The 15,915-nt window shown below is 41.7% G+C and overlaps 1 protein-coding gene across 3 annotated transcripts in view; it reads left to right on the top strand.

The window, feature by feature from the left end:
* Nucleotides 1-2,254: 2,254 nt before the first annotated feature.
* The window catches only part of ABCA1 (ATP binding cassette subfamily A member 1), a 125,077-nt gene continuing 111,416 nt past the window's right edge, over nt 2,255-15,915 (top strand). The window contains exons 1-2 of one of the 3 annotated variants that reach the window (XM_072991979.2): nt 2,444-2,569; nt 5,721-6,084. The gene's annotated coding sequence lies outside the window, so the exon portion shown is untranslated. Of the gene's footprint in view, nt 2,570-2,613; nt 3,151-5,720; nt 6,085-15,915 lie in introns of those variants that run through there. The other 2 variants (XM_020801436.3, XM_020801440.3) reach the window with 2 other exon arrangements.

Here is a 15,915-nt window from a genome sequence, read left to right as displayed (position 1 = left end):
ACCAAATCAAAAGGCTGTTGGTGTCATCTAAATCCATCCAGATTGTTTGGATTTTAAAAAGTGTGAGCTGAGTAAGATGACAGGCAACTCTGAGCTTTGTGATAAGGCCATCACATAGAGAATCCAAAGCACTCAGCATGGCTGCTGAAAGCAAACTGAAATTTGCCTTCAAGGACCCTCAGGAGGCAGCCATTACATGGCAGCCAGGGAACCTTTTAATGCTGATTCTTAAGTGCAGTCATAAAAAAGATTGGAAAAGTTATTTTTTTTTATTATGACCCAGAACCCATCAACCAGCATAGTCACTGGCCATGCTGCCTGAGGGATTCTGGGAGTTGTAGTCTTTTTTAAAAAAGCATTATTTCCAAGACTTGAGACGGAATGATAAAGTGTGCAAACATTCCGGGGGCTACATTTGTGCAATCCAAAATCTGCAATATACTTGCACAAAAAGAGAGGAGGCAGAAATAGAAATAATACATGCTGAAACATGTAACTGAAACTGTTGTGCATCTGTCTTGTTTGCTAAATGGTAAGTAATACAATACCTACACAGCCAGGTGGACAAGGCCAAGATTAATTGTGTCAAACGTTCTGGTGTGGGGTGGTAGTGATTTGTTTTTGTTTTTTTCTTGATTGCCACTACCTGGATGCCTCCAGGAGCTCATCATAAGCAATGGTTATGATTTCGTTGTATGGTATACTGTGTATATACTTACAATGACAATAAATTATTATTATTATTATTATTATTATTATTATTATTATTATTATTATTATTATTATGATGGAAGGAAATGATAGCTTATTTTTCTTGTAGTACAACTAAAATGTACCTGCTAATTTGGAGATTCCCCTCCCCACAAGGTTATTTTGTTGGATAAATCAAGTATGCTGTGGGGGCAAATAGGTATTTTTAGTACTGTATTTTGTTATTTCCCCAATTCGTTTACCCCATACCGTGTAAAGTGAGGCCTTCCAAAATCTGCTAGGATTCATATCTTCTTGTTCAAATTTGCCTGGCTTTATCATTTATTTATTTATTAAATTTATACCCCGCCCCTCTAGACCATGTCTACTCATTTTGTCTCACCCAAAATCTCCCTGTACCTCACCGCTACTAACTAACCAAATAAATAAATAAATAAATAAATAGTTTACCTTCAGAATTTGGTACTTAGATGGATACTGCCTTTCTATACCACGGTTCCATGTGTAATTTATGTCTCAAACCTTTTAGTTGAACTTACTCATTATGTTTCCAATATGAAAATGTGAGTCGAGTCCCAATACTTAATACTTAATTTTACACCCTGGGACTATTTCCTGCCATATTTGCCTCTGTCCTTCCATTGCCCATACAGATCCATATCATTAGGCAGAATGATATGGGGGCTGACTTACCACAGCAGAGCTGAGGCACCACAGCTGCCTTAGATGATAGAATACATGGTGTCTCTCTTTTCCCATTCTCTGAACAAGAAGTCAGTTGGGCTGACCATTGGATCTTGCTTCAATGTGGAGACAGGAAAGCATCTTCCACCATAGCTGAGGACAGTAGAATTCCTTAGAGAATATGAGGTAAGCTTATATGGCACACAACTCTGTCCTCCAATGCCTCATCCTGTTCCATACCCTTCCGCTTTGCCTCCCTCTCCCTTGTGCTAATGCCACTGTTGCAACCCAAGGAGCTTATTATCAGTATTGCAACAGGGGGGCAAGTACAGTACTGTAGTTGCTTACAGAGTTTTATTTTCATTGCATTTTTATACCCGGGGAGAGGAGTTTATGAGATTTTCTCCTTTAGGAGCCCTAATAATATGGCTTGGTTATTACTATGAAGCTTGCTGTTGGAAGTGGGGGGGGGGGGAACTAGGCAACCTTTGTTGTTCTCTCTGAGAGAGCCAGCCCAAGAAAATTGTGCTGGCTCTCTGGGGGAAATGAGTACATACTTCTTTTGAATTGGATACAGGAGGACTCACTTCCCTGGGACACAGCCCAAAAGCAGTGAGGAATTGGGGAGGACATTCCCCAGGATGTGGTGTCCATCCGACTAATATCCTTCAGACATATTCTGAAGTAAAACGACTGGTTCAGACACAGCCTAGTGTCCAAGGCATAGCCGAGAAAACCCACGCGCGTCCTGTTGGCCTGAAAATGCCCACTCAGCACCTTGGACTGGTTTCGGAAAGCTGGACCAGCTGCGCCCGCCGCCGTGGCCCTTTTTAGAGGCGGGCTCGGCCTCCACGTGCTCGCGGCGAGTGCCTGAAATACATAAACAGAGCCGCGGCAGACGGCGGCAGAAAGGAAGCCGCGGTTGACCGATAATAACCTCGGTTGCACAGCCCCCGGCGGGATCTATGTAAGGAGCTCCGGGTTCAAAAAAAAAAAATCCGGTGTTTTACTTGCTCCTCAGTAGGGGGAGCGCGCAGGGACAGGCGGCTGGTGGACCGAGCAACCCTCTCATCCCATCCCGCGGAGGGGCTGCCTGGATTCGGCTTTGGGATTCTGTGAACTCTTGCTCGAAGTGGAAAGAAAGGTTGACCCCCCTGGCCAAGCTGGCGAAGAGGTAAGGGGCTCTTGTGTGTAACCCAGTGGGGAAGGTTTGTGTGCGTGTAAGAGGAACGGATTTCGGATTTATGTGATGGTCTTCCTATGGAGATCAATGTCCCTATTGAGATTGGCTTGAAGTTTTCCTTCCCTTTCGTTCCGCTACTCCAGCCTCGGAGCATGTCCTTATCATGTCCTGACTGAGCCGAGGTCGTCGACGGCAGTGTTTTTGGAGAGCCGCCGCTCGACTGGCATCGAAGGCGACCCAGGAGCTGAGCCCCCCCCTTTCCTACTAATCTGCCTGTGCGAAAAAATTAAAGCCAGACTAGGAAAGAAGACCTCTGAGAATGTGCAGAGGGCAGCTTCCTTTCCCCCTCCTGCCTTCCGCCCGACGCCTCCGTAGCAGAAGAAGGCAGGGCGGCTGGGCTTCTTGGAGAGCCCGCTCTGAGAACCCGAGGGCGCTCCTGTATCTAGTCCGGTATTGCCAGCACTGACTGGCAGAGGCGGGCGTTTTTCCTAGGGCTGGTTGATGATTTTGGGGACAACCTGGGACCGGCAGAGAGCAGAGCATTTCCTTCCACGGGGAGCAATAAATCAGCTGTAAGTCCCTCTTTTCTTGTTGTGTAATTGACCGTTGCATGGGGATGTAGAACGGCAGATGCTGAGCAGAGGGTGAACTTCTGAGGCTGATTTCCCATAGAGAAAACAAAGAAAACGGGGAAACAAAGCTGGCACACTTGGTGAAGAACAGAAATGTTAGGGGAAGAAGAATGCCTTTGCACTGTCAATATTTAATTTTATTATTATTTTTTGCTGCATTATTTCTTTGTCTCTTTTGTTATTCCTCCTTTTTCCCCTAGTAAACACTCCAGAGGCTTTTTTTTTAACACCACCATTATACTGAAGTTGCTGGAGGGATGTGAAGAGTGTTAACCATTTTTCTCAGCAGAAGACCGAAAAATGTCTTGGCAGCTCTTTGTGTGTGTGTGTGAGAGAGGAACAAATAAGTATTTTTGCAAGTAACTACATTAGAAGGGGTCTGTTTTTCTCCTCACACATTCTTTTTTTCTGCTGCTGCTTTATCAGAAGGTGCCTCCAGTTGGGGCTGTTGAGGTAAAGAGAAAAGCTGCCGAGGAGGAAAAGAAAGACACAGACAGCAACTCCAACTTGCCAGAAATGACCGAGAGTAACCTCGGCTATGTATGACAGCTTAATGAAAGCCATCAGCCGGGCAAAAAACAAAAAAATGTATGCAAATCTATCTTGTTTGAGGAATGTTCCTCATTTCTGAGATGGAGTCCATGCTGTCAGAAAAACTGGGGCCTCAGGAAAAAAATTATTGTGAGGAGAAAAGGCATAAGAGGATGGTGACAGTAACAATGATTTAATAATAAAATTGTCTGCTGTTCTGTCCCTATCTCTGTTGTGGAACTCATTGTTTCCTTTCCTGTTCTCGTGAGTCAAGGCTGAGCAGGAACTGGGTGGCTTGTAAAAAACAGAAACCACCGGGATCAAGGTCTTGCCATACTTTTTCCAGAATTATGTATAGTGCAACATGTTCTATTCTTCAGTCTTGACATCATGTGTGAGACTGTGCATGAATTATCTTAGTAGAGGACTTGAATTCCACTTTGCATTCCACTATCATGTTTGTCAGGTGACTTTCAATGTGTAAATACCTTCCCACTCAAATCTGCCTCACAAGGCTGTTGTGAGGATGAAGTAGAGTGGGGAAAACAATGTGCCAAACTCCACCCTGAGCTTCTCAGAGGAAAGATGAGAAATGACTGTTTAAATTAATAGAAAAAACGTCTGCTGGATAAGAAAGAATTCTGTAGTAATTCAGTATTCTTGGAAATATACCTAGGAATACTTTCCATGACATCTGTGGATTCTGCTGTTGTTTCTTTAATCGTCATACCATTTTATGCATAGGAGCTGTTATTGGTCATGCCATCTTTCCTGCTGTTCAGGATGGCATAGGACCTTACATTCTTGCTGTGAGGTAGATGAAGCTGAAATATGGCAACTGGCTCAAGGCTATGCAGCTGACCTAGTGGCCGAGCAAGGCTCTGAATTCAAGTCTCTCTAGATCAAATACCGTACAGCATGGTAGCCACGGCCCCTGTGGTAGACAAGCTGTGATCCGGTGGCTCCAAATAGACCCTAGCATGATCTCACGTTTGGTTTGATTGGAAAATCATTTTGCACAGTATCAGTTCTGTGTGAGAATGAGCTGTCCCATCCGAAGCAGCCTGTTGGTTAGGGAGAATGCGAGAGAGAAAGGAACAGCAGAGAGAAAGAGTGGAAGAGAGGAAGAGGTGGCAGAGAAAGAGAAGAGATGGGATCCCTTTTTCTGACCTTGGCCAAAACTGGCATCAGTTCCCTCCCCAGTCAACCATGAAGGAATGTGTCCTTGTCATTAAAAATGACCCATTCCTGCAGTACAGTGTGCTATACCTTGGAAGCTGGCAGTGAATTTTGTGTCAGAATTGTATAAAGGGTGAAATGATATTGAGTAAAAACTAAGTCATGTTAATGATGGTTCCTAAGAGATAAAAAGACACCCGGCAATTTTGAATTAAAGCGATATGTTGGGAGGTGTATCTGCCCATGGAATATGTGCTCCTCAACATATTGTAAATGGATGCTGCAGTCAGCCCATACCTAACAGCAGTTCCTGTCCCACATTAGAATTACAGTTCTCACTTTTCGGAATATGAATACAGAGCTGAATTACCTCTTCTGTAAAATCATGTGCTGGCGTCCTTCGAATGTCTGTTCAGCAGCACCATTAAGAGCAACATTAAAAGGCCCCTAGTATTTATGGTTTGTCCAGGAGACACAAAACCGAGGGCAAGGTCATGTGCTTCATGTGAATCCATTCTGCATCTGGACGTGTTTGGGAAAAATACAGAATGCCCCACCCAACTTGGCCAGTGAGAATTTGACCCAGCCCCCTCCCCCCCGAATCTTCTGCTTGTCTCCATCAGCCTGTCAGTCTAGAAAGACTCATGAAAGACTGACATGCTGAAAAAACTTTATGGCCAGAGTTAGATGTTATGGAACATATGTGGCTGCCACTGGTCGACGAAGCCTTGTGTCTTTTTTTCTCCCATTTTTTCTCCCTCCTGCCTCTCGCTCATTATGTGTCTTCCACTGCCTACCAGCCTTCATGTAATATAGCAGGAGACGGCAAAGAAAACTCGTAACTTGATGACGCCAAACTGCACATGACAAGTCAGAGAGGTGAAGAGGGCGAGGTGACATTGGAGTGTCCTCTTTTTGTAGCATCCATGTATGCAAAATGTTCGGAGCAACTCTGTGCATGTCAGTATAGACTGAAGAAGATGAAGGTGGAGTAGAGACACCTCTGGTTTCCAAGACCTTTTTTTTTTTACTTGCTCTGACTTGGGCTGATTTCATTTCAACCTACTCTTTGGATAGCTGATGACGCTTTCTTGCTGCTGACATTTCTTTTTCAACCCTCTCTGGAGAACAACACAGGAGACATATTGCTTTACTTCTTGAAAGGTAAGGGAGCAGCCATGGCTCTCTGCATTTCTGCATTAGTTAGATAGGACTGGAACCAGTATTATCTTCTGTATCACACAGAAATTCTTAAATAAACACTAACTTTCTAAGGTTTTTATAGAATAAGAGGTGTAGATATGATTGCTTTCCAAAGGGGGAATTGTGCTCCCCACAATGTTTCTGATTGTCAGAGGCTGAACTGCTGCTAGCTGTGTTGACACAAAGCAGCCCTAAACTCCAAATGAGAGACTCTAACAAGTGTGCCTTTCATGTTTTGTTTCCTTGAGTTCTCTTCCCTGAAGTAGGAAGCACAATGTATAGAGAAGCCTTGCAACAACATGGACACAAACGCTGAATACAAAAGGAGTGTATTACATTAAGTAGTTATGTGATGTTAGGCTAGCATAGGGAAAATGCAAGGAAATACCAAAAGTTCCAGAAGTATAAGAATGGGCTGGAAAATTTTGGGATTTTGCACTGATGGCAATGTTGATGTCTTTAATAAAAGCAAATTTAAAAAGTAAAAAAATGAGAAAGTTATGAGTAGTGCAGAACTGACTTAATAACAACTTTATGAGGTAATTGAGATATTGAAGGAGTGGTTTTACCAGTTCTGCACTTCTGCTGAGCTTTTCATGGTTGAACGGGGAGTCAAATCCAGGCTTCTTGAATCCTAGTCCATCATTTAATCCACTACACCCCATTGGATATCCTGAGTTAATTAGACTAATTGAATTAGTAGTCTTATTATGACCTTGAAATACTTCATTAATAAAATTGTGTATATTTTGGGGAATGATGTGGGTATCTATTTGTGTGTGGTTGTGATTATATTTTGTTTTTAATCTAACTAAAATATAATGGAGAACGAGGTAGCTTGTGTGGAGATTGCATGTCTAGCGGCTGCTCCTTCCTGTATTGAGCACTGCTTGCTCTGTTGTTGTTTTGACTTTTGTACCACCCTGTAGTGCTAAACACACTCCCTGGGTGGTTTACAACATACTGTAATTATGCAAACAATAACTTTGTCCCCCCAGTAAGCTGATTACCCATTGTATTGACTGTGGGAGGCAGGAAGGCTGAGCCCATCTTGAGCCAGCTGCTAGAACCCCTTGGGACTGAACTCAGGTCATGACAGAGGCTTGACTGCAGTACTGTTGAGTCTGTTGACTAAAAGTACATATAGTTATCACAATCTAGGTGGGATTAGGTACCTCCACCTTTGTCAAACTATCATGAAATTGTGATCGTGCATGGTTTTCTGGTTCCTTGGAATCAGTTTCTCGTTGAAGAATACACTTTGTAGAAATATATCCAAGAAAATCAGTTTTGTCACTCATAACTGATTTAATAGTTTGTGTTGCATTGTGATAATGGGTTGATTTAAGAAAGTTATTAAAGTTGTTCATATAATGGAGAGACTCCAAAGGTCCAACAGCCAGACAAAACAATGAAGTTTTGTTGCACCTTTTGTATGGCATTAAGGGTCAGCATCATCGGGTATACAGTAATTGTCTCTGCTGTAGTGAGTTTGAACCTGGGACTAAAATACCGTAATCTCTTTTGGGTTTTGTTGACAAGTAAGCTTGCTGTATATTCTATAATCTAAAATGTCTGGCACACCCAACATAATAAATCAGCCTCTAAAAGCTTCCTCCTTTTTTGTATTCTTGACAAGGTAACAGATGATATAACAGAAGTCAATAGTTTTATTCCGGCATGTGTAACATACATTAGGCTGTTAAGTGCAGTTATAAACAAATAATTAATCTTGCCTATTTTTTAGCTTTCTTTTCCCATCACTTCATATCTTCTGTGACAAATCTTTCGCTACACTTCAGTAAATTAAGCAATAGACATCTTGTTGCAAACTTTACTTTTTATAGTCCTGGCTTTTAAGTAGGCATAATAGTGATCTCAATGTGGATGTTCAGTGCCAGTGTGTTATATTCTCACACAGTGCTTTGTATGTAACTATTCCATTCCATTTGGATGAAAACACACTTTCATCTATACTATGCCTTTCCAGGTTATCCAGAGTCTTCTAGGTTCTGTGAGGCCTTCCCCAGATCTGTGCTACGGATGAAGAACTGGGTGGCTCCTGCTGATAGATCTATATTGTTAATGTGGCGGATGTGAGTGTTGTCTCTGGTTGATTGGAGCTGATAGTGTGGATGGGAGTTTGAGCACATGTAGCTAGTGTGTCTTGCAGCTTGTCTGTTCTTCCTCTGCACTAGTCTTCCAAAGCTGGCAAACAGGAAGGGTGCCATTACTCAGTCTGAATATGATTTGTTTATTACAAATTGTATCCTTCCCATGAAACTCTGAGGGTCTTACATTTTAGTAGTGAGTTTTTCTGTCAGTAGAATCTATCTGCTAGGAATTTGTTAAACTCTTCATCAGCTGAAATACTTGAAACAAAGGAGGAACTTTTGAATTACATACTATATTCTTTCATACTATCTTGGCATTTGATGCTCATGAGTTCTGTTGCAAGTAGTAAATTGACTGTGTTCATCTGATAAAAGTTCATAACATCGCTGTCTCAGGTAATGAGGCATTTTTGTTTGAAAAACAATCTTGCAACTTGAGATGCATTGGGCATGAATATGCTCTTCAAGCACATGGGTCTTCTCTAAACTAAAATGTATTTGTTGCAACTCCTATTTATGCAAAATTCTAAAAGTTTTGTAGGAAATCTCCATCATTCTGTCTGCATAAGTTCTTTCTCTTTGCCATGCTCTTATAAGAATAAGGAGCCGGAGGGTGAAGCTAGGCAGACCAAATTGGGTTCTCAGTGGTTTTGATTAAAGCAGGGAGTAGAATATTACCTTGAGTTCACTGGAAGAAAGCTAGGTTATAAAAAAGAGGCAACTAACACAGTAGATTTTCAGTTGGAAAAAGCACAGCTTAGAATGTTACCTTTAAAAAGTAATTACAGTTCCAAGGCTTCCTGAAGGTTATTGTTTTATTACTTACACATTATTCAAAAAGTAACTAAATGGGTTCTTTAAAAAAACAGTACCAGAATGCTACAAGCTGGCGGTTTATGAATAGTGAGGCTATACCCTGTAACTGTAAACAAACAAACAAACCTAGGAATAGTTACTTTAAATCCTTTTGCTGCATAACTATAACTTCCTTACAGTACAATTAAAATGTAATCTAGTTTGGGCATAGTTGTTGCAAAAATAAATCCATTCCAAGTAACTTGTTCCTTTGTTACTTCTGAGGTTCAAGTGAGGGATTGAGGATGACTATAGGCTTCTACACTACAGTCTCCACAGTTGCAAGACTGCAGTTGGGCCAGAAGGGTTAGGAGTTGTGTGACTGACCCAGAATCTTAACTAGAAAATCAGGGTAACAGAAGATGTGAGATGTGAATTAGCCTTCTAAATCTGTATTTAATTTATTCCTCAAGAGCCCCATGGCACAGTGGTTAAATTGCAGTACTGGAACCAAGCCTCTGCTCATAACCTGAGTTCAGTCCCAACAGGTCCAAGTAGTTGACTCATGGTTGACTCAGCCTTCCATTCTTCAGAGGTCAGTAAATTGAGTACCCAGCTTGCTGGGGGACAAAGCATTGTTCACATAGTTACATTGTAAATCACCCAGAGAAAGTACTATGGGGTGGCATATAATTTGAAACAATAACAGTATCTAATAGGTACTGAAAGTGGGCAGTATACTTAATGTTCTTCATTATGTTAGAGTACGACAAGTGCAAAGGCTTGGGTTTTAATTTAAGCAAACATTTGAAAGAGTTTAAGAATGGTTCTGTTAAACCTGATTTATTCCTGTTTTTTGATGTATGGAACGTATGATTCACCAATGTGCACAGTCTGTTCCCTTTGCATATTTCACCTGAGACAAAATCATATGATCCTGTGTCAAGGACTGTGGCAGAAGAGACAAGATAGAGTGATGCAAAACTGCTGACTCTTGCCTTCCCCCCCCCCCCAGACAAAGGAATGTAATTCTGTAAGGAAATAAAAAGCACTAAAGAAGTAATTCAAACAGAGCCCTTTTGTTTAGCCAAACTTAAATGACATTGCATGGGTTTTATTTTTATACTGGTTTCTTCAAGTAACCCTTGACCTGGCTTTTGGGGAAATGCTTCTTAAAAATGTAAGGAGAAGATTTAATACCAATCTCTTGGCCTCCTTCTTCACCAGTCTGAATGACTTTATTCAAACTTTATCCTTGTTGTGCTGCACAGAAACAAGTTAATCGAATAAAGGGCCACTTTCTAAATGCCCTGTTAACTTTATTAGGGTGCGGTTAGTGCACTAGGTAAGGGGAAAAAAACTTCTTTACTTTTACTGGAGTACTTTTTGAGCTTGTTTGTGGGCACATTCTTTCGGAAAAACAAACTGGGACGGATCTGCTGACGGCAGGGTTTAGAGGTTTCCTGATAAAACTCTGGTTTCCATTTCTAACAGCAGAGTGAGCAGTGCTGTAGAAATAAGAAATCTAAATTAAGTTTAGTAACAATCTAGTTTGGCACCTTGCATAAAATAAAGAGTATTTCTGTCATTTAAGGGACTTAATGGATAGATTAATAAACTGCTCAGTTAGATGGTTTTAGCCAATTAAGTGGGAAAGACACTCTGATTAAGAAGGCTTGTCTGTCTGTCTATCTGCTGCCTTTCTCCCCATAAGGGAATCAAGGTAGCTCACAGCAAATAAGACAACAAGTATATTGTAACCTAGCAGTGAGTAGTAATTTTTGGTTATTAGATTGTAGATTTCCTAATGTCTTGAGAATGCACTAAAAGTGAGGGTTTAATGTGCCAGTTAGAGATGGGATGGCCTGGAAAAAACACTGGAAAAATGGGGGGGGGGGACCAGTTTTCCTCCCTGTTTTTTCCCCAAAGCCATTTCCCCCCCCTTGGAAAAAAATGGGGGTGGTGGAATGGAGTACAGAATGTGTTCTTTTAGAATGATAAATAATATGTCTGTGTCATGGTATTCAAACTATATAACATGAAGACCTTAATGAAAAACTTCTGAGACTTTATGTATCCAAATTCTCAGAGAGAACTGCCGGTTCATTCCAGTTTAAAGTTACTGGACTGCTCTGCTGCTATTTGAAAGGGTTAATTATCTATTTTAACCAGATTGACAGTCCTGTTTGTTCATGCAAGGCGCAGAAAGCATCTGGATGATCCCGTTTGGTCGTGTGTGTGGACACTTGTGAACCTTAACATGGAACAGAACAGGCAGAGAGACCTATTAGAATGGTGTGTGCATTTCTTGCCACTGTTGATCTTGGGGCACAACTAGATGAAGCAGTTAGTACGTAATGAAAAGTGTCTCTTAAGTGGGAAAATGGCACTCCCCTTAACCACCTCACCTAATAAGGAGAGTCCAAATATGGACTGGTCCATTTTAACACTTGATTAGCAGGCCTTTTGCAAAGTAAATGCTTTTAAAACGGTCAGTTCAAGACCAAATCACTTCTTTGCATTACAACAGAGCTGGCATGCAACAAGTTCATGGAGAAATCCACTTCTCTTCCAACTGCTGTGAAGTAAGTAGTTCATCTCAGAAGGAACAAGGGCAGGGACTTTGTCCCTTTTAGCCCTGTACCATGAATTACCATGGATGTAACTGCTATGCAATTTTGAGGAGCCCCAGAGTGCACCCAAGCCAATGTTCAGCAGCAGCTGCATTGCAACAGAAATGCATGATGTGGCCTACACTTTGAGCCTTTGTTAAGGAAGCGTGACGCCACAGACTGCTCCAGTATGAGGCAGAAACCCAGCTGACTCCTGGGCTGTTCACTGTCCCTCCTTCCCTTTCTTGCTTGTAGAATGAATGGAAGTGGCCTCCTGACCTGATACATATTCCGTGTCTTGCATAGTGGCTATTGGCTTACTTCTTTACTATTGATCCCTGAACTCGGGCAATGCAAACAACATCTGTGGTCTTTGAAAGAGACCTCTTTTCCTTGAGCAACCCTTTGAAGCTTCTTTATCTTGTTTTTCCAAAAGTCTGTTTGAAAATTCCCAAGCACCCCACTTCCCTTCACTTGTCTCCTTTAATGTTTTACTAGTGTTGATTGATGGCCTATGCTTTACACTCTGCCAGGATTCCAGAAGAGAGAAGTGGGCAGGGTCCCGTTTGTCCCTGACCTTTGCGGGACATTGTGTCACCCTGTAGTTCTCCAGATGTTGTTGGGCTGCAGCTGGCTGTTGGCTGTGCTGATGAGGGCTGGTTAGAGTTGCAGTCCAGTATCAGCAGGTGGGCCTTGCGTTCCCTGTTCCATTGCAAGGAAGATCCACCAGCAAGATAGAATGAAAACAACCCTCTACCACTGTTGTTCCCCAGCATTTGGTATTTAGGTAAAGGTTCCCCTTGACATTTAGTCCAGTCGTGTCTGACTAGGGGCCGGTGCTCATCCCTGTTTCCAAGCCATAGAGCCAGCGTTTGTCCATAGACAGTTTCCGTGGTCACAACTTGACATGGAACCTTGTTATCTTCCCACCGTGGTGGTACCACATGGTGGTAAATGCTACTCGTATTTTTCTTACATGCTTTCGAACTGCTAGGTTGCCAGGAGCTGGTACAAGCTACAAACTCATCTTTCGACCTTGCAGCCCAGAGGCTTTGCGGTTCAACCCACAGCGCAACCCACCACATTGTATAAAACTGCTGGATAGCTCAGTGGTTTAAGTCTCTGGCTGCAGAGCCAGAGAGTTCAGTGGCCTCACTGGGCCTCCTTGACAGAGGCTGGACTCAATGATGCATAGGGTCCCTTCCAGCACTGCAGTGCTAAGATGATGTTTATTGGGAGTTCTGTGTCCAAATTTGGTTTGTGATAATCAGATCTAATTCAAATGACTGTTGGCAATAAGACAAAGGGATAGGGATACAATGAACTAAGTATTTTAATTGCTTCCACTTGCTCGTACATAATTCTCTCCACCTAACAGTTGGCTACATTTCAGTGCTTGGGCAGCTTCAAAAAGTTCCTTTTTTTTGGATGACAACTGCCAGAATATATGGCTAGGAGACTCAAGGAGTTGTAGTCCACAAAGAAATTTTTCTGAAACTCTGGTTGTAGGGGTAGGACTATGTGATGAGAGAGCATATTTCAACTTGGACCGTTTAGAGAGACTTAGTCAGTTATGCCTTTATTTTCAAGCTGCACCATCATAGGTATTTACAGTATTCTATTCTTCATTGATTGGAAAAGCTTGCAGTCTATTTTCGTATATTACCAGTAATCTTACATCGTTCTTTCAGAAGTCAGCTTTCATAAACATTGGTGTCATCTGTTGTTTCTGAAAGTGAAATAGCTTTCCATTTCCAAAACATTAATGGTCTCCTGCCAGAGTGAGGCTTAGCTTATTTTCAGTGCCAATGTTTAGGAGCCCAGCATTTTATGTAGATGTATTGCAAAAATTATATCTGGATGTTTTATAGTTTTAAAAGGACAAAATGCAGGGTCAGTGAAATAAATAGCCTGACTTGAATAATGTCCTTAGATTTATGGTGAAATTACAAGCCAATTAAGTGTGCTAACTATGTGATCTATCCTCACTATGTTACGAGCCTGTTGATAAAGACATGATGAAATTTCAGGATCAGGATTTTTAAGAATAAGAACATAAATGATGTCACTGTGATTTTTTTTGTGTGTGTGGTTTTATAGAAGCTAGTGATTCCCAGAGTTTGGCAAAGTTAATTTTTGGGGACTAGAATTCCTAATTTACCCTAGCCAGCTTGGCCAGTGATATGCCACTCAGGGTGGATTTTATGAGTTGTACTCCAAAAATAGTATTCCCAAATATCTGATGATTGTCTTTTTTTTAATGCATAGACCTCCATGTTGCACTTGAATTTTTGGTCTAGCTGTTATGCTGATGCATTGGGGCAGTGTGTTCTGCCCCTGTTCTACCAGGAGTGCAGAAGAAGAATGGGAGATTATTTGAAGTGCAGAAACCCCCCACTCTGAGACTCAGGGGGCATGTGCATTGACAGATAATTTGGGAAATGCCCCAGGTTTGGGATGGTTGGATTCGTATTATTTTCTGTTGACTACAAGTTAAACAAGTCAGTGTGAATCAGCTTGGTGTTCTTCCTTCCAAACTGTACTTTTTCCCCTCTGCCATATCTATTTTTTTCTCAGTTGAATGCATTCACATCAGTTTTCAGGCAGTGTGAATGCTTGAGCCAGTACTGAATGGGCAAACAGAAGCTGACCCTCCCAGCTTCCGAGTACAAGGTGAGAAGAGAGGAAGCAAAGAGGCACTCACGAGGGTGCCAGTTCCCCTCAGTAGATTATCCCTTGTCTCCAAACCATTTATTTTAAGGGCTTAGAGTAAGGACTGATGTGCCAGGGCAGCTGGAGAGAGCAAGGAATCAGTAGAGAGTGGGGAAAGATATTGTTTGTTAAGGTAACTCTTCTCAGCTTTGGTAACTTCTTAAGGTAGCTTTTTGCAGCTTGTTAAGGTAGCTCTGATGTAGCTCTGCCTTCTATAAATCTGGATGGTCAAAATAGACCCACCTTAACAAACTGCAAACAAAGGTGGATCACCAGTTTCCTCCCCTCCCCTTCTTGACTCTTGTGTGGCCAGTTAAAGCAGACATACCTGGGGAGCCCCCGTTTCCTGGGTGCAACTTCACAGTGGATCCGTTCACATTTTTCCCAATTTGTAGCCAGACCTGAGGTTGCCAGTATGGTGTATTGGTTAAGGTTAGACTGGAGCTTGAAGGATTCGGGTTTGGATCAACACTCTGTCATGAAACTTTCTAGGAGATCTTGAGCTAATAGCAATCTCTCAGCCTGACCTAAATCACAAAGGTTATTGTGAGCCTAAGATGAAGAGGAGAGCTGCACTGTATACAGTGTCTTCAAAGTAGTAGAGAAAGGCAGGATACAAATAAAACAAATGAATCAATAAATGTTGCTTATCCTGGGATTGTTGTTCTTAGACAATTTGTAGGAGGAAGATAGTGCAGCCTCTGCTGGGATGATTCTACATGAAATGGGGAGAGAATCTGACACTTCTTCTATCATCTGGTGCTGTTTGCTTAATAAAAATGTCAGCATCAATCTTGAATTTGAAGCCAGGTACCAACACTTGAGAGAGTGGATTATGGCACAATGAGGAAGTAAGATGCACTGAGCAGGAGAATTTAGGACAGGTTTCACTATTAGTGAACAAAATTCCACCATGCTATCTGACTGGCAAAAAACACACGTGGTCCCTTTTCCTCTAGTTGTTGTATTTGTTGTTTTGCTTAAAGAACAGTACTCTCTGAATTAACAACATGGAACAAAATGTGACTTCAGAATTCTATAAACTGGAGCTTTTCCCCAAAGGGTTTACAAGTTGGTGGGTTGGAAGCTGACCTACATTTCTTAAAAACAAAATCACTCATGCATTTGGTCAAAGTATATCTAGCTGTGAACTTTATCAAGAAAGGTAAACACAAGCAGAGGAGGTTAGCAGTCTGTTTTCAAGTTGGCACGTAGCTTTTCTTTATCACAGTATTTTCAAGCTGGTGTAATTATTTTATTGCTTTAGTTTTTTTAAAAAATTGGCATATTTAGATAAATGTTGTGTTCATTACTATATAAACTTCCTTGATGCTTTCAACTGTGGGTGGGATGCAGTACTGAACTGAACCATTTTATGGATGGATAGAAAGCAGTAAATAAATTCAATAAAGAAAGAATGAAAGTATTGTATTCTTGAAGGCTTTCATGGCTGGGTTCCAATGGTGGTTGTAGGTTTTTCGGGCTCTTTGGCCGTGTTCTGGAGGTTTTTCTTCCTAACATGTCACCAGTCTCTGTGGCCGGCGTCTTTGGAGGACAGG

The sequence above is a fragment of the Pogona vitticeps genome, chromosome 2, assembly GCF_051106095.1.
Source record: "Pogona vitticeps strain Pit_001003342236 chromosome 2, PviZW2.1, whole genome shotgun sequence".
Classification (NCBI taxonomy): domain Eukaryota; kingdom Metazoa; phylum Chordata; class Lepidosauria; order Squamata; family Agamidae; genus Pogona; species Pogona vitticeps.
This window is presented reverse-complemented; position numbering and strand designations above follow the sequence as displayed.